We start from the raw sequence: 19,125 nt of genomic DNA, 5'->3' as shown, positions 1-19,125 counted from the left end.
CACATCAAATATCTATTTGCTATTCATTTTAGGGTTAAGAATTGTGCCTTTCCTGTTTTTGTATATTTCGAGTTTGCTGTTGTAAAATGTTCTTACCAGATCAAGGTAGTCAACAAGACTTTGAAACTTCTCTAAAATTACTTTATTTGTCTTTTCTTTAAAAAATTTAGGAAAATGTTGCTTTAACAGCTAAGCTCTCTAAAGAAGTAGAATATCTGCAGCAAGCTGGTGAAAGTAGACCTAGAGAAGAAGAGAAATGCCAAGAAGTTGGAGAAGGAGTATGTCTTTGTCTCAATTGACTATGACTTCAATAGCTTAAATTTCCCTTCTAAACTGTCTAAATTTCTTTGCATTAGTTAACTTTTAAAATATATTAAGATATTATTATTGCTTTTTGTAAAATAAATACAAACATCTACAGATTTCAAATTTATTAAATTCTCTTTACGCATACAAAGATTTTAAAAACAAGCACAATTCTGATCAATGACTAACATACTATGTCTTTGGATGCTTCTTGCTCAGTAATATATAACCAGCTTAAAAATGGCCTTATGGGGGCCAGCCCAGTGGCACAAGCAGTTAAGTGTGCACGCTCCACTGTGACAGCCATGGGTACCCCGGTTCGGATCCCGGGCGCGCACCCACACACTGCTTGTTAAAACGATGCTGTGGCAGCATCCCATATAAAGTAGAGGAAGATGGGCACGGATGTTAGCCCAGGGCCAGTGTTCCTCAGCAAAAAAGAGGAGGATTGGCATTGGATGTTAGCTCAGGGCTGGTCCTCCTCTCCAAAAAAATAAAAAATATATGGCCTTATATTTGAAGGTGAGTATTCAGAACGTGTGCATGTCTTTAGTTGTTTGACAAAGCTTTTTGTTGGTTCTCTTAATTTTATTTTTTAATTCCTGTTGTGTTTTTGTGTAAAGGTTGTATTTCCTTTTATTTTTTTAATTTTGTTTTGTTTTGATGAGGAAGATTAGCCCTGAGCTAACATCTGTTGCCAATCCTCCTCATTTTGCTGAGGAAGATCGGCCCTTGGCTAACATCTGTGCCCATCCTCCTCTGCTTTATATGGTACACTACCAGAGCACGGCTTGATGAGTGGTGCGTAGGTCTGCACCCACTTTCTGAACCTGGGAACCCTGGGCCGCCGTAACAGAGCATGTGAGCTTAACCACTACACCACCCGTTCGGCCCTTGTATTTCCTTTTAAATTGTAGTACTCAGTGCCCAAGAGCATATCCTCTTTTTATTGATTTATTTACATATAGTATCACATATAACAGTGTTCCTAAGGTCCTTTGTGGTGTAGCATAATGAAAAGGAAATTAAACAGAGAGTCAGGGAATCTGAATTAGAAATATAATGTTGCCAATTATTAATGTCTCCGGTCCTCACATTCATAATCAATAAAAGGATAGGTTTGTATTAGAGCATTTCTTAAGATACCCTCTGACTCCTAACACTTTTTATTCTTCCTCTAAGTGTTTAATGAATGAATATTAAGTGACGATATCTAATTTTGCCCAAAAAGTAGCACTCTGAATCTTCATGCGTTCTTCATGCGTCCTCACCAGACTCATCATCTGAGTCGATAGGACTGTTGGCTTTCATGGAGCTTATACCTATTAAATTCATCATTATAAAAAGCATTTTGACTTACAGGATAGAATCAGCAGATATTTTCAGTCTCTAAGAAAGACAGAAAGTCTCATAAATTAGCATTGCCAATTCATGCTCAAACAGTTCACAAAATGTCTTTCTCTACTGGGCCCAACAAGCAGAATTTGGCCTCTGACTGTGTCATCTCAGATCAGAGCTGCAGCATGGGTTTGCTTGCCTGACCATGTAGACAGGAAGCTGCTTTTTGCCTTTGTGCTCTGGTAATTTCTGTAGCTTCAAGATGTTTCTAGTGCTTCATGGTAACGACCCAATTATTTGTTTTATGGTGCCCCCAAATGTAATTTTGATCAATATCCAATTAATAGCTATTGGGGTTTCAGAAATTTAAAAAGAATTGGTATCTTAATGATAAAAAAAAAAAAACCCCTGCAACCAAACAGAACATTTCCAATTTGATGGTGTTATTTATAGCTTTCAAGTGTGTGATATCAGGAGGGTATCTTGGGGACTTATCTGCTGCTGCTTAAGTATACTATGTCAATGTGATGTATCTTATCAGGAAATTCTTGACAGCGGTTCTGTTTATTCTTCCATTAAAATTATTTGCTGGCATTTTACATATTTCTGTTGTTCTTAATAGAATTACTCCTACAGAAGCTGCTGTCGAGGATCAAAAGATGCAAGGAGGTGACTGAGATGTAATCTTAGAGGAAATCAACAGGCCCAAGAAACTTCAAGTAAGTAGAAAATGCTGATACTTCCTGATGCTTTCCATCTTACTTCTCAACATACTTACACATTTGAAGACTACTATTATATATGAGACAGTCAAGAATAAACCTAAGTTAATCACTAATTTAGAAAGAATTATCTTTGAAGGGAACTCATTGGGATCATATATATCCTGTGACATCTCCTTAGTTTGCTGTATTCTCAACTATTTATCCATTATAGCTTCTGGAAAAATATGAATTTTACCCTTGCATTGTCACATCTTTACATATTGGTGAAGATACCTTCAGTACTACAAAAGAATGACTTAACTATCAGGGTAGAAGATCCCTTCCCAATAAAAATACAAGCATGTCTTAATAGATTTTAACCATGTGCACCATAAAAATATAATCAGTACACAGTAAAAATAAGTTAATGTTATCCTACTTGTTCTTAATACTGAAAATACAGCATTGATGTTCACTGGCAAACTGAAGCTTATCTTAGGCACTGTTTTCAAATCCAATGATCCAATTTCTGCATATCCATTCCTCAAACTACACCTTTTCCCATATTTCTATCTCCTGTGTTGCATTTGAAGAAAGAGAATCCTGACCAGCCGTTGGGGCAGCTTTGTGTAGTGGGACCAGCACTGAGCTAAAGTCAGAAATGAGTCTCCAGGCTGAGGACCCTCACACGACGGCCTGTGCGCTCGTGAGGATGACAGCTGACTGTCTAGATTATCCATAGACTTGTAAGGGTCAGACTCAGAGTCGTGTGTGAAAGCACGCTGAACATGCTAGCTGTCGTCAAACGTAAGATGATATCTGTGTATGTTATTGTCCACTCATTTAAAAAAAAATTAGAGATAGTGTTAAAGATGTCGTCTAGTATGTATTTAGTGTGAACGGCCCTAGTGTCTATCGCAGGACAGTCGCAGCTCCTACCTGGAACACTTCAAGGGATAAAAATGAAACTTTCGTTCTTACAGAATCGTCAGGAACATTACTTTTGATTTTTAAGTGACTTTCAGGTATATATTGTACCTGAATTCAAAATAATTCAAAAGAAATGGACATTGAGAATCTTCCCCACACATTTTACCATTCCTGTGTAAATAGTCCATGACCCAGTGGATTATTCCACTTTATAAACACCTCACAGTTTTCTGCAATTTTACCTAAATTTTACAAAACAGTTCTTTTACAGACATAGTATAAAATACTTAATAATGTATGCTTTATCATTCTAAGGTTTATTTAGTTAACGAATATGTGTTGAGTAGTGACAGTACACTGAATGACTGGCGGTGGACCCCACACAAACTGTGTCATGGAAGAAGCCCTCCAGGTGTCCCCACTGCTGTGGAGAGTGACAGAGAGGGACAGCTCTCCCTGCTGTCATCACGGGGACAGAAACCACTGCTGTGGAGGTGGACAGTGAGGGACAGCTCTCCCTGCTGTCATCACAGGTGACACCCCACTGCCGTGGTGGGTGACAGAGAGGGACAGCTCTCCCTGCTGCCATCACTGGGACAGATCCCACTGCCGTGGAGGGTACAGTGAGGGACAGCTCTCCCTGCTGCCATCATGGGGACAGACTCCAATGCTGTGGACGTTGACAGTGAGGGACAGCTCTCACTGCTGCTGTCACAGGAGAGACCCCACAAATTCAAATGTTTAATTCCTTTTGTCAATATTTGGATCTCTCTGTAACTGTTTTTAAGTGAAATAGGTAAAGGAGTAGTCTAGAGGATTATATAAATCAAAAACTGACCGACTCAGAATTCAAGGACATAGTCTCTAATATATCAGTCTAAAATATTTTAATGTCAGTTTTTAATTTTAATTATAAAAGGTATTCTGAATTATCTCAACAACTTAAAATACTTGATAAGAGCAGTTACGCTAGATTCACTTTTATGAATATAATTATTTGAAAATAAATATTGTTTATAAAGAAATAGATGTAGCTGTAGTGCTTTTTAAAGGCTCAAGGGAAGTTTTCTGAAGATGATAAATATTCTATAAAATACACACTATTTGTTTAGCATAACGGTTTTTTTTTCCTAAAAATAGGTCAAAAGAAAATCAAACTCAATTAATGTTTGATTCACTTTGAATCTTCAGTTGATGCATTCTGAATAAGACTTTATTACTTCTCGGTTTTATGTGCAACAGGGTTTTCTTAACAATTCATTTTGTCAGAAAATGGGGAATAAACTTCTCCAACTCTGCTGAAGTGAAATATACATTTTTAATGACCAAACCTGAGGAAGTTAATGACCACATTGACATTTTTCACTTTTCACGTCTCTACGGTTTTAACATCCTGTCCACCGCCAGTCGTCCTTGCTTTTTGTGTATTTTTTAGGAGATGACTTTTGTTTTTTATTTTTTTCTCAGAAGAACAAAAACCTGGAGTTGAGCAAGTGGATCCTCATCGGGTCCCCTGTCACACGTCGTCAGGAAGAGCTGTGCCTACGTGCCAGACTCAGTAGACCCCTCTCCCATCACTTTCCTGGGGACTGGTGTCCCTTGTTTGGAAATGACTGTATCTGTTACTTTATTTGTCTGTCATTGGTAGCGATGTCAGCCTCTAACTTAATTTCAATTCAGTTGTCACTTTGCTACTAGAGTTATAAGATGAAGGAATAGGAAATTAAGGCATTCCAGTAATTTAGAAAAGTGACAGCAATACCTTCTTCCTGAATGTGGTAATACTTTAGAAGCTGGATTGTTTTATTTCTTTATATATTATTGTAAATAATAAAGTCATTGAAGGAAATTTCCAGTCTCTGTGTGTATATTTCATTAATGTAAAGTTATCCACACGTGACTTAGATAATACATCAATTAATATATAGCATCATTTAATTAACAAAATTATACACTGTTTTTTTAATACTTTACACATTCAGTAAATGTTTAATTAGTAGCTCCAGTAACAACTCCACATAAGGTTAGTTAATATTTCTCAGTGGGGTACTCAGGCTGTATTTGGCTCTCCTCTCTCATTTGTTGACTGAATTTTGCTGTGAAAATATACACGCCTTCTGGATTTAAGTTGTTAAAGGATCACAGGTGCTGGGACCTCTCCAGTTTCTAGTCTTAATCTTCCTTTGCTGTAACAACTGCAAGACATCTGTCTCCCTTTTCTGTTGCCCACCCACCCCACACCATGTACCAGCACTCTCACTTGGTTGGCTTGTTACTTGACTTTATGCTCTATTTCACTTCACTCACAGCTGGAGGAACCGCATCGAACATTTATTCCACCCTTTCATTTTAGACATGAGCAGCCAGCACCAATATCTTTCAAAGTAATATTCCTAACACTGGGGTCACCACAAACACATAAGGCATCTGTGGATAGCTTCACACGGTCTGTAAAACCTCTGAAATTTTATGTTCACTTTTGTGTGTGGATTCATTTTTCTAGGATAGTAGGGTCCATTCTTTCTTTTAACATACTCTCCGAGGGGTCTATTACCCTACAAGAGGTTAAGAACTATGGTTTTACAAAGTATCCGATATTACTTTTGTTTCACGTGACTTTGAAAAACCACATAAAACAGCAAGTTGCATAAGGTTCAGAAAAGAGTTAGTGATTTCAAGGCATCCCTGGCTCTTTGGCAAGAAGACTCATTCAAAGGAAGAGATTATGAATTGCATCTAGCAAGACTTTCAAGTCTATGGATTGGAAAATTTCGCTTACCTTAACATCCTGTCATAGGGTTCACTAGGGTGAAGGGGAAATTTTCCCTTCCTATAATCCTCTCCCGCAGGCATGTCCCTCGGCAGTCTTATTTGTTCTTTGCACCCAAAAAAAACACTGACACAGCTGAAGGTCTGATTCTTTACTATGTCTGCTCCTCCACTGAAGAAGAGTAATGTGAAGTAGTAGGTAAGTTCATCTGGGTGATAACTACTTTAATGCCATTAAAAATATAATCAGTCTTCATATATCAGGTTTAGTAGAATGTTGCTTAACTCTTGAATTTGGATGTCCATTTCCTTCCACAGAGTTGGGAAGTTTTCAGCCATTATTTCTTCATAGAAACGTTTTGTCCCTTTCTCTTTCCTTCTGGAAGTACCATGATGCATATATTGGTCCATTTGCTAATGTCTCGTAAATACCTTAGGCTCTCTTCACTGCTCTTTATTCTTTTTGGTTTTTGCCTCTCTGTCTGCATAATTTCAAATGATCTGTCTTCAACTTTGTTGATTCTTTCTTCTATTTGATAAAGTCTGCTACTGAACCCCTCTCGTGAATTTTTCAATTTAGTTATTGTGTTCTTCAGCTCCAGAATTTGTTGGGTTCCTTTTTATAGTTCCCATCTGCTTAATATTCTCATTCCGTTCATAATCCTCTTCCTTATTTCCTTTAGTTATCTATCAGCATTCTCTTGTAGATCTTTGAGTTTCTTTGTAACTATTATTTTGAATTCTTTGTCAGGTAATTCATAGTTCACTGTTTCTTTAGAGTTGATGTCTGGAGATTTAATTTGTTTCTTTGATTGGGCCATGTTTCTCTGTTTCTTTGTGTACTTTTTGACGTTTTGCTGAGTTTTATGCGTTTGAAGAAGCAGCCACCTCTTCCAGTCTTTGTGGGCTGCTTCATACAGGAGAAGACCTTCGTCAATCAGCCTAGTGCTAGATTGTGAGGTCCTCTGAAATCTTTTTGGCGGGATGTGACTTCTCTAGGCTTGTGTGCATAATTTGCCAATTGGAGAGGTTGGCCAGTTTCTCTTTCAGGCGCTCATAATCTCTTGCTCCCTCTGGTGTCTGTCTGCAGTACTGCAGGTTCTTTGGTGCTGCAAAAGGAAGCCATCCTACTCTCCTTTGTTCTCATTGGCCCCCAGGCATCCAAATTATGTCAGCTCCCCAGCAGCACCCCAAATCAAGTGAGATAGAAACCAGTCCCGATGGCAGCCCTCCAAAAAGCTGGCACACAAGACACATGGCCTACATTCCTCCCTGCCTCCTGAGCATGAAACTGTGAGTTGGGCACCTTCTCCTGATGGTGGTGAGCCACACCAGCCTCTGTCTGGGGCACTGCAGGCCCTCTGGTGCCAGACCATGCTAGTTCCATCAGCACTCAGGTCAGGTGAGACACAAACCAGTCTTCGGGCAGCCCTCCAAAAGACAGAACTTTGCATGAATTCTCCTCTCGCCTCTTTCCCCTACTCCCCATGAGTGAGAAACCATGAGCAGGTCTGCGCTGTGCTCGCTTCAAGGAAAGGTGGCCGTGGGTAAAATGAAAGGGTTCTTCTGATCCACTTCAGGGTGGGTGTTCTCAGCTTTGCCCTCGACTAGGGTACTGCAAATTGTTTAGTGACTTCTGAAGTCCTCACAAAGTGTTTTGGTCCATATATTGCCGGTAAGTCTGTGTCTGTGGGGAAAAGAGAGCTGGGACTGTGTATTTCTCCATCTTGCTGACGTCTCCCTCAGAATGTTGCTTAACTCATGATCTGAGTTTCAGTATCATATGATGAATGATTTTGAAGGAACAATGATGAAAATCAGCAATGGAAACTTGCAAGAATGTTAAAAAGCAGTAATATGGTCAGACTACACTAAAAGGATCTGAAAAAACAGATAACTCATGCATTTAATATGAGCTGATCAGAATGTAAGGGCAAAAATGATACGGTCCCTAGCTCTGAACGAATCTAGTCCGGTGACTGTACAGAGGGGTGAGCCGATCTTTGCAATACCACGTGACTTCGGCTGTCATAGAGTAAGCATAATTGTCAAAGATCTGTGAACAAAAGGAGGCTGAAGACAGCTGCATCAAGAAAGAGGTACGTGAGTGAGTCTTGATTAAGGAACTGCCATATTCATAAAAAGTCTATTCCAAAAGCTTCAAAAGTCAAAGAAAAGGTGTTGTTTGTAAAGCAAGGAGCACAGCTGGGTGTGATTACCGTCACTGGCCCCAGATTAGGAGCTACAGTGGGCCAGTGAGTGACAGCTTTACCACAGACCTTAGGTGGACACAAGCAGAAACTAAGTCAGGGCTTTAAAACACTTTCAGGGAAATTTTTGCCACCCACTGTAATTGAATTTCTAATGATCATTCACATTATTAAGCACAGATGTAACAGACACTGTGCTGCTGGTTTCCACGCTGAGTCCTTGGTGCTGTGGTTCCCTTCATTTCACCCTTCATTTTTCTCAGGTGAAAAGTCCAGAGGGGTTGGTTTAGGTCTATTGTCTTAAGCCTGTCTTCAAGGAACGGGGTACCTTTTCTTCCCTACTGTCCTTAATGTGTGCCTCTGACCTGACACCAAGTCACAAAATGGCTGCTATGTCCCAAGGCATCATATCCTCATTCCAGGCACTGCCCCAAGTAAATGGAAGGAGCAAAAGCCAAAGGCCTTTCTATCCAAAAGGGAAGCCCTCCTCAGAAAGCCCAACCCACATTTCATTGGCCAACAGCAGCAAAGGAGGCTAGGAAGTTGAAAGTTTCATTCTCCACCCCTTGTGGAGACAAATAATCCGTCATCAGTCTATAAATCAAAATTAGGGTGAATTTATTATGAGCCATATCTTAGGACTATTGCCCAGGGTGTACAGAGTGCTTATACACCGTGTTGGAACAAAGAGCATACATCACATATGACAGGAATGTCCCTTTTACAACCTTCATGAGACTGCTTTGCTGGCACAGCAGGTCAGTGAACACAGCAGGTTGGTGGTCACAAGGTGAGTGGTCACAGGTGAGCACAGCAGGTCAGTAATTAATTCTTAGTTTAGGGAGAGATGCTTATCCTGAAGGGAATGTTGATGTGGGAGAGGTTGCATCTTTTCCTTTAAGGGAATCATTCTTGTCTTCTGGACATAGTAAATTCTTAAAGCAGATTACAATGCATGCTCTACAGGCCACCTCAGGACCTTTTGAAAAAACAAGGTCAGGCCAAATTAGTTTCAAACAAATGGCTTCCTCATATACTCCAGTATAGCCTATTACTTGTCATTTCTTTATCATCCTTATAATGAAAAAGGCAGGGGAGCATGAGTGGGGTGGGTTTTGAGTGAACCCGCTTAAATAGCATATGAACAAACAACCTACACACTCCCTCTGCTCAGTTACCTGCCTGATCAAGTCCCAGGTACTACGCCTAGCATAGAGGGCTCCCATGACCTAGCCCTTTCTTTTCCATCTTCTATCTCTGTTCTCTTCAGCCAAACGTGGCTTTTTGCTCTTACCCAACGTGTTCTTCCCTTTCAAGCCTCCACACTCCCACTGAAGCTCAACATGTTCCCCGGTGCCACCCCTCAGTGCAGTCAGGACAGTTGCATTCTGCCACTGAATATGTATTAGTGCTAGAATAGACTGGGTCACAAAAGAACCATAACTATACCTTAAACACAGAAAACTTGTACTTCCCTCCCTCAACAATCTTGGTCAAGGGCCAGGAGGGAAGCCTCCAGTCTCTTCAATGAGCTGTACTCCTTCTGATTTGAGGCTCTGCTATCTCCCACATGCACTCTCTGACTCATTCAATCTTGACCACCCCAGAACAGCACGCATTAGACACAAACAAATGCCAGGGACTGAGAGGGGGCAAAGCCAAGAGAATGATTTCCAGTCCTACCTATGCTGTGAGGGCCTTTTCCATTATTTCACCTTTTACTCCATGTTAGTTCTACCTGAGTTCCACTAGAATGACAGCACGTACACACTTAAGTACACCAATGTACAACTCTTTTGTTCAAAACGCAAGGAAACTGAACAGAGCAAATTTGGAAGGAACCAGAACTACAGATCCCAGCATGCATTATCAAGCGGCTGACTTGTCTGCACACAGGTCTCCGTTTGTTGCTCCCTCACTGACCTGGTACACGCCATCCACCTGCTGCTCTAAAGTAACATTTCCTGATATTTTCAAAATGAAGCTTTAAATGGACTGGGAAAAAGAGAGGTTTAATTTTTAGATGTTGCTTTGTTCTGCATGTTACTTATTTCAGGATTGATTTTAGCAGTCAGATCAGGATAAGGATACATTTTTAACAAGTTTGAAACTCTGGTATATTAGTAAGTTTTTCAAAATCGCCAAAGAAGAGAGGATTTTTCTTTGTGACGAAGATCAACCCTGTGCTAACATCTGCTAATCCTCCTATTTTTTTTTTCCTGAGGAAGACTGGCCCTAGGCTAACATCTGTGCCCATCTTCCTCCACTTTATATGGGATGCCGCCACAGCACGGCTAGCCAAGATGTGCGTTGGTGCATGCCCAGGATCCGAACCAGTGGACCTCGGGCCACCGCAGCCAAGCACGTGCACTTAACCACTTCGTCACTGGCAGGCCCCAGAAGAGAGGCTTTTACAGTGTCTTAAGTGAACATTTTTCTTCCTGGCACATGAAGATAGGTTCCTGAAAATGCTCTGTCTCTGCTATTCAAAAATTACCAATTTCATTCCAGTGTTGAGAGTAAGAAAGCCATCATATTTGCTTTTCACATTGGATTTGAGAGCTGCTTTGTTTTACCTTTTCAGGCCATTTGCACTCATTTTCCCAAAAACTCCGTTTTACTGTGGTAGTGCAGCTGATCTAACCCTAAGGCTTTGCCTCCAGAACCCGACCCACAGAGGCAGGGCGGCCACCAGGGAGTGGTTTATCGTGTGGGCTGCTCCACAGTCAGCATCACAGGTGTGGGGGCCTGGCAGTGCATCCACAGCACAGGCCAGGGACAGCGAGTCACTGCCGTACTCAGGACCGGTTCTAGGTGACTGGAGTCTCCACCTTTCCAGAGTGTATACTGAAGACAGCTCAGCTCTTCCCTGTTTAAAACTGATAATGAACAGCTCCTGTGAGAAGGGGGAAACCAGTGAATATTCACTGCTCAGAGCAGGTCGGCTTCCTCGTGGGGAGGGGCAGCCATGGGCAGAGACCTCAGGCAGTGGTCTCAGGAGGCTCTGCCATGGGTGTCAGGAGGGAAGCGGTGGGGCAGAGAGGAGGGACGGGGCTGGATGGGGGTGGGGGGTGTGCGGGTCTGGGGGACTCAGCCAGGTGCCACAGGATGGCCCTGCCTCCTGTCCGCGCGCGGGCGCGGGCGCGGCCTGGAAGGCGGCCTCGGCTCAACAGGGGGCTCGAGGTCTGGAGGGCAGGCGCCCCCTAGGGTGGGGGCGAGCGCCACCCATCGTCCACGGGGTCTCCAGGGCCGCGAGCAGGAGGAGGTGCGCGTTCCTGGCGGGGCTGTCTGGAGTGAGCGCGCCGGCCGCAGCGCCGGCTCCGCCCCTCAAGCTCCTCGCTGCGGGCCTTGCTCCAGCCCCGCCTCGCCCCCTCCTCCTCTACACCATGGCAGCTGAGGCTCTGGCCCCGCCGGGTCCTCTTCTGGGCCCATCTGTGCCGGCGCACTCCGAGAGTCTCCGCGCCCCAGCTGCTGAGTGACCCCGCTCAGCATGCAGAGCCGCACAGGGGCCTCAGAGGAGAGCGCTCACTGGGGAAGAGAAATCTGGCTGAAGAGGACGGAGGGAAGTTCAAAAGGAAGGGACTGGATAGGAGGAGCTCTCTAGGCAAGACTAGGTGCCTGTTCTTTGTCAGGCAGGTCACTGAGCCTAGGGCGTGTGTAGGCTGTGTGTGTGCTATTTCAGTGGGTACATTCAGACCCACCCACTCACTTTCCCCTGCCTTTCGCATTGTAAGGGGAGGAAAACAGAACTCTCAAATTCCTAGTGTCCCTTGCTGCTAGGATTGACCAATGACAGGAGAGCTGGGATTTCCGAGGAGGGCTTCCTTCTTGGATAGAACACTTGGGCTTTTGCTCCTTCCCTTTTTTTTTGTCCTGAAATGCAGATATGATGCTTTGGGACATTACAGCCATTTTGCGACCTGGTGTGAGGTCACAGGCACACAATAATGTCAGCAGGGTAAGAGAAGGAAACTGATTCCTTGAAGACAACCTCATTTGATCATCATTTGACTCCTCACCACCGCCAACCTCATCACTAGCCATTCCTCTCACCCTGCCGTCTACAGTCAGCACTGGTCAAACATCTGATGCACATCATATTTACCATCTATCAGAATTTCTCAGTCCTCCCTTTCAAAAATTGTTATGTCTGTTAAAGTGTTACTACTGTATGCTTATACTTTAGAAGAGGATCAGCAGAGTTAGGGGCTGGAATGTTCACATAGCAAAAGAGTCCAGAGGCCTGGGTTTAGTTCTGGCTCAGCAGTTGACTGCCTCTCTGATCTTTAGCAGGCCCAATCAATGTCCTCATCTGTAAAATGGGGGTATTCTACTTGATAAGATTTCCCAGCTCTTTTGTTTAATGACTGTGAGGCTAATGGTGAAGTCTTTCCAGGGGACAAGGAAAAATGATAGATGAGAGCCAGCCTTAATGGCCTAGTGGTTAAAGTTCAGTGCGTTCCACTTCAGCGGCCTGGGTTTCAATTCCCGGGCACAGAACCACCACTCATCTGTCAGTAGCCATGCTGTGGCAGCGGCTCACATAGAAGAACTAGAAGGACTTACAACCAGAATATACAACTACTTACTGGGGCTTGTGGCGTGGAGGGCGTGGTGGGAAGTAAGAAAAAAGGAGAAAGACTGGCAACAGATGTTAGCTTAGGGTGAATCTTTCCTTCAATATAAATAAATAAATAAATATATAAATAAACCATTGATGGTTGATCGTGAAAACCTCAACAGAAGTTTACATGAGAGAAAGCAGGGAGGACAAGTCAGTGCCACAGCAGTGGTGTAGGGGCAGTGGGGAGGAGGTGGTGTGGAGGGTAGGACTCTTCCCCAGCTGGATCAGCATCAGAGACTGTCTTCTCCAGGTTCTGAAGAAACTAAGAGGTGGGTAAAGTCCAATGTCTGTCTGTTACCAGATATCATTTCGGTGGGTTCTGCCAAATTGTCTTGATGTACAAAGCTGGGTATCTAGAATGAGTATTCCTGGAGAAATCAGACGCTGCCATCTTCAAGTTCTTAAAGGAGTACATTGACCCGTCCATTCTAAATGTTCTAGATGTTACTCTGCAGGGCCATGTGCTACAGTGTAGCCATTAAACACACGTATCTGTAGTTCAAACTGTAGGTTCCGTTACGTGTCGACTTGATGGGAAGGTCATCGTCCTGACAGCTGCTGCTCAGGGGATCAGCCGGGCAGCTGCCTTAGTAAGTTCTTATCTCTGGTTGTTTGTCCACTAACTTTTGAGGTATTGAATTATGCAAACACATCCCATGGTTATTTAATTCTGCTCTAATTTTTTATTGGTTTTTGTGCTTCTGTTGTCTTAAGTTACAAATATAAAAGTGGCTGCTCCTGATCCCAGGCAGATGAAGGAGGGCACACCTCACATGTTCATTATGATCTCATGACTTATGACTCTGCGAAACTTAGTTCTCTGCCTCAGTATCTCTGCACCATAATAAATATACTGCAGGGGTCCTACAGGAGTGCATAGCTTTCTGAAATCATTTCAATTCATATTTAGCACTCCAGAGTTATAAGACTATAAGTTTATCTTTACCTTCTATTTTATAACAACTTGTTGCACATTATATTCCTCTCCTGAGCTAATAATGAACCTTAAATATCACAGTAGGACATGATTTGACATTTATGAAAACACTAGTACACTCTTATGTGGAAAACTGTTGAAATAACCCATTTTTCTTATTATGTGGAGTCTAGTCACCTGCTCAGAAATGGAATACAGGCTGTCAAATTACAGGATAGTAGTATTTTGAGAGGTGTTAATAACAGAATCCTAGTCTTTTAAAAACACCATTTTATTTGATATTACTTAAAGGGACAGAATCAAATGACAAGCACGATGTATGTCACCTTGTTCTAATTAACGATAAAAATAGTCACAAGAGGAAGGGTGAAGTGAGATTAGAGAGTTTGAAACTCCACCCATTTTATAAGGAGAACAACAATGAAAGAAAGATAAAGGGAGAAAAGGCTACATGACTTCGCATTCGGGAGAGCAACTTAACCAAGTCAACAAAGGGTTTATTGGTGCATTGTGTCTACCAGGCTTTTGCAAGAGAAGGTGCCAAATTCATAGCCACAGATGTCAATGAGTCCACACTTCAGGAACTGGAAAAGCACTAGGTAAGCAACTCAGCAGCTTGAACTTGGGATCCAGAGTCCATGAGGTGTTATAAAAACAGTACTTGCATGCTGAAAGGAAATTCCTTTGTTGCTAAGCTCTATCAGCCTTCTTTTTAGAGCCTGATTCTTTGATATCAAATCTATATTCTGTGAAGCTACAGACAAAACTCTGTATACTGAAATATACAAACAGGATTTTAAGATGTATACTTATTTATTTTTATCCAACATATTGAAGGATTCAGTACCTAATAACAAAATTGTATGTGGAAATTGAACAGTTGTTATGTTAACTACTGATGACAACTCTCCCTGGGGTGCCCCTCCTCTCAGGGCAGTGCTGTCCAGTAGATCGTGATGTGAGCCACATGTGTGACTTAAACTTTCTAAGGGCTACATTTAAAAAGTAAAAAGAAACAGGTGAAAATTAATTTTAGTAATATGATTTATTATTTTCTCCATTTATCTAGAATAGTATCATTTTAACCTACTTAATATAAAAATCATTAATGGAATATTTTACACTCTTTTTTCCATAATAAACCTTTGAAATTCACGTGTATTTTACATTTATGGCACATTTCAGTTCCAACTAGCTGCATTTCAGGTGCTCAACAGCCACATGTGGCTGGTGGCTACCATACTGGGGACAGCTCAGCGCTAAAGTCACATATGATCCGGAACCCTTAGAGATTATCTAGATTATTGAGCTGTGTGTCACCCCTCACTGCAAAACACTAAACCCAACTCCATCAAAGGACTTCCACTAGCATTCTTCTGAAGGAAATCAGAACAGAGAGCTCATATGAAGGTTAACTGTTCCCACAAAATAGAACAGGTTACCTGATCATAACAAATTAGCTTATTGAATTCGTGAACAGAATTAGACTGTGCCGAATTGTAAGCCCAAGTCAGAGGGAAGCTGTTGTACTGGAAAAGCACTCAGAGAAGGAAGTCTTTCTGAAACCTTCTCCCCTTTCTCTCCCTTTTCTTTGTTTATAATCTTTTCTTTCTATATCTATGAGAATCATAAAATAAATCATATGTATGTATTTAAAAAACATAAAAATGATGACAATTTATTTCATTAGAGAATGCTTGGGATTATTTAGTAACGGGTACACTGTGTTTCTCAGTCCCCAGGGAGGATCTCTCATGTCTAGCCTTCAAGTGTTTCATCCCTTCTCCTGGCCCCTCATTTCTTCTCCTTGCAATTTAGTCCAGAAATAAGTGATGACCCCCTTGCCCAACACTTCCAGTAAATAATGGAATTGACACGAAGGTAAAGCACACAAATGGAAACAGTCTCCTGTCCCATTGCCATGTCCTTACCCACACCTCTCTCAGACAGGAGCCAGGGTTCCTGTGGCAGGGCCTCCACCTCTGGGGAGGAGTGGGCTACAGCGAGCCTGCTCTCAGTTATTCCTGCTGTCTCATGGGGATGCTCCTGACATAGATAATTCATGCTTCACTGTGAAGTCTTTTCTCAGAAAAGACCTTTATTATTCAATTTAGAGAGTGGAGAGAAAGGGAAAGAGAGAGAGAGTTGTGTTATTGGGAGGTCAAGATGTGGAGAACTTAAAGAATTTCATGAATGAGATTCTTAAGATTCTTAAGACCCTACCAATGTAAACAATCCTATGAAGCCTAAATGGACAGACACTACAATCTTCATTCTTCAAAGCAGCTACCTCTTCAAGTTGAACAGTTTTTATGGGTGTGAGTAAATTGTGTTCCTTTTTTTATTTTCTAGGTATTCAACTCAAGTCCTTGATGTCACAAAGAATTAAAAAAACGATCCATTTGCCAATGACATAGAGACACGTGACATTCTCTTTAATGTTGCTGGGTAACGTAACTTTTTCATTCTTTCATAACTTGTTGATTTCTAAAAGAATTTTGATAGTATGGCCATATTATTCATTGTGAACCCCAATATATCCTTTAGGAAATGCTGCTGGATTTTGGACAGAATTTTTATTACAAGAAAGATTCAGCAAGTAAGACAGCCATGGAATTGACATGGGCTTTTGGTCTAAAGGCAATTAAGGATCCTCAAGACAACTGGTACCAGTCCAAAGCTATTGATCTTCATAAGACTGGGAACAGGCTCACACCAGTGGACTTGTCACTGATGTTCCACTAGGACTTATAAAATAAAATGCAAAGCTGTTTTCCAGGAGTGTCTTTAAAGCAAAGAATATCTACCAGAAGCCAAGAACTCAGTTTATTGAAATGCGAATTTTGCCAGTTTTTTGTCAGACTATGTGGCAAGTCCTTTACACCTCCCAAGCACAGCGGACAATTACTCCCAGCCAAAGAAATTTCATTCTGTCCCTTTGTATACAGCTCAAAGAGAATGGCTTAATCGAACTGGATAGTGTGATACCCAGTTTGCTGATTTACGCAAGGAAGTTGAGAGGCTGGAGCTGGTGCGGCTGCTCCTGGAGCAGCGAGTGCTAGTGCTCACTCCCTTCCCAGGCATGACAGTGGAGACCAGGGTAGGTGAGGCTCTCACAGGACTAAGCAGATAAAGTCTGTTACACTTTTCTTATGTGGTGTTACATTTATACTGCAGCATTGATAGAAAATTCCTAGAGCTTTCTAATATACTTTTATGATTCTTCTTAACTATGTTTCAGAATGAAAAACATCTCAGTCTATCCATAGTTTATCATTGTTACAATATATGGAAATTAAAGCAAAGCAACAATTTGTAATGATCTATTTTATAAATAACCTGCTCATCTCTCATATGAGAATATACCTAGAGCCATGAAAAAATCAACTAGCAAAGTTAGTTTTTGAGCATCTATTACATTTTCATCAAAGTAAGGGATATAGAAATATAGCAAGAAATGTGGTTGGTTCTTCCTGTCATTCGATCGAACTGAAGGTACAGTGCTACATGGGAATCACAACCAACAATATTTTATAAGTAATTACATACTTTTGGTACGGTGGGCAGTGAGATCTTTAGGACTCGATTGTTTAGAAGGCTTCCTTGAGGAAACATGACTTGGAAAAGAATGAAGGCTATTTTAAGGTTTTGTTTTGCTCTGCTTTTTTCAATCAATATTCCAGAACTGTACAGTAGCAACATTACTTTTCTGCCCTGAGAAGATGAGATACTTGTTTTACCTGCAACTTTGATTTCCCTCATCAATGCTAAATCTGTGCCAGCTGAGGGCACTGTAATTCTTGAAATAGGAGTCACATAGGGCAGGCATCCTCATTTGTTTTTATTGGTGTTGACGTTTCCTGTGCTTTTCGTATAAAGCTTCTTATGTTTGGTGGCTCCAAACTCTTGCCTTTTTGTTGTGTTTTGTTTGGTTTGGTAAGGAAGATTGGCCCTGAGCTAACATCTGTTGCCAATCTTCCTCGGTTTTGTATGTAGGATGCTGCCACACAATAGATTGATGAGCAGTGCATCAGTCCATGCCCAGGATTTGAACCCGTGAACCCCAAGCCACCAAAGCAGAGCGTGCAAACGTAACCACTATGACATCCAGCCAGTATCCTGCCTTCTTCTTTTAAAAGAAAGATCCTGTTTTCAAATACATTTTTTTAGCTTAAGTTCTTGAGACACTTACTTACCTAATGTCCCAAGTGATACTATGTTTGAATTGTTGAAAGTCTTGTTAGGGAAGGGACAGTGGTCTAAGTCAATAAATGACCAAAAAATTGATAAGTAAATGGAATAGAAATATCTTTGAATGACAATTTCCCCCGTTGTTTACTCACTCTTCCAGTTTTGTCCATCATGGAACCATCCTGGACTGTGAGGAGAAAGACTGGGACTTCTCAATGAATCTCAGCGTCCACAACATGTATCTGATGATCAAGTCATTTCTCCCTAAGTAAAATGACCACCACTGCTAAGATGAGCACCACATTAGTCTCCAGGTCTCGATCCTTGGAATCCAAAAGAATCCCCACAGGTGATGAGGAGTAATAATAGTTAACATGCCTAACATGTAATGAACGTGAATACCAAGGCATTTGATATAAATTAACTCATCGAACCTTCCAGTTCACCCGTTCAAAGAATATTTATTAAGCACTTTCTACATGCCAGGCTCCATTCTAAGTGCAAAAGGCAAATCAGAGAACTAAACAACGTCTCTTCTGTAAGGGAGGTTCCATTTTGGAGAGGTGAGGCAGGATAATACATAATCAAATAAACATGTAACATGTGGGGTGGTTATAAATGATAAGAAGAAAAAAGAAGCTCGGTTATCAGTAAGGCCAGGAACTCACTGCTAAGATGAGATTTCCATTGAGGCCAAATGAAGTGAGGGTGCTACCCATTCAGCTGTCTGGAGAGAGGCCTCCAGGGAGAGGGATAGCAAGGAGGCCTGTGGACCCACAACAAACCAATGAGGTAGGTACTACTTTATCCCATCCACTGTACTGAGGGGGAAACTAGGAGGTTGGGAAACTTGCTCAAGTCACATAACTAGCAAGTGGCTAGAGTCAAAACTAGGCACACGCTCTCAAGATGGATGCACCCCACTGCTTTTCTGTACCCTGAGCATCCTCCTTGCACTCCTGTCTTGCACTGACCACAGATGTTCCAGAGAACTGAGAGACTGTGTGCGCTGAAGAGTGTTCCTCCCGAGTCAGCCACCTTTGAATTCTCCAGCCTTCACACAGCTTATCAATGTTTTTCATTTTATTTTACAAATAAATATTTAGCGCCTTTCGA

General features: G+C 41.7%; 1 long non-coding RNA gene across 1 annotated transcript; it reads left to right on the top strand.

The window, feature by feature from the left end:
- Positions 1–242: 242 nt before the first annotated feature.
- LOC131402125 (uncharacterized) lies at positions 243–5,121 on the top strand. Its single transcript, XR_009218296.1, has 3 exons — positions 243–278; positions 2,281–2,363; positions 4,746–5,121. It is a non-coding gene; the product is annotated as an uncharacterized LOC131402125 (long non-coding RNA).
- The last annotated feature ends 14,004 nt before the right edge of the window (positions 5,122–19,125 follow it).

This window comes from Diceros bicornis (genome assembly GCF_020826845.1).
Source record: "Diceros bicornis minor isolate mBicDic1 chromosome 30 unlocalized genomic scaffold, mDicBic1.mat.cur SUPER_30_unloc_2, whole genome shotgun sequence".
Lineage (NCBI taxonomy): Eukaryota > Metazoa > Chordata > Mammalia > Perissodactyla > Rhinocerotidae > Diceros > Diceros bicornis.
This window is presented reverse-complemented; position numbering and strand designations above follow the sequence as displayed.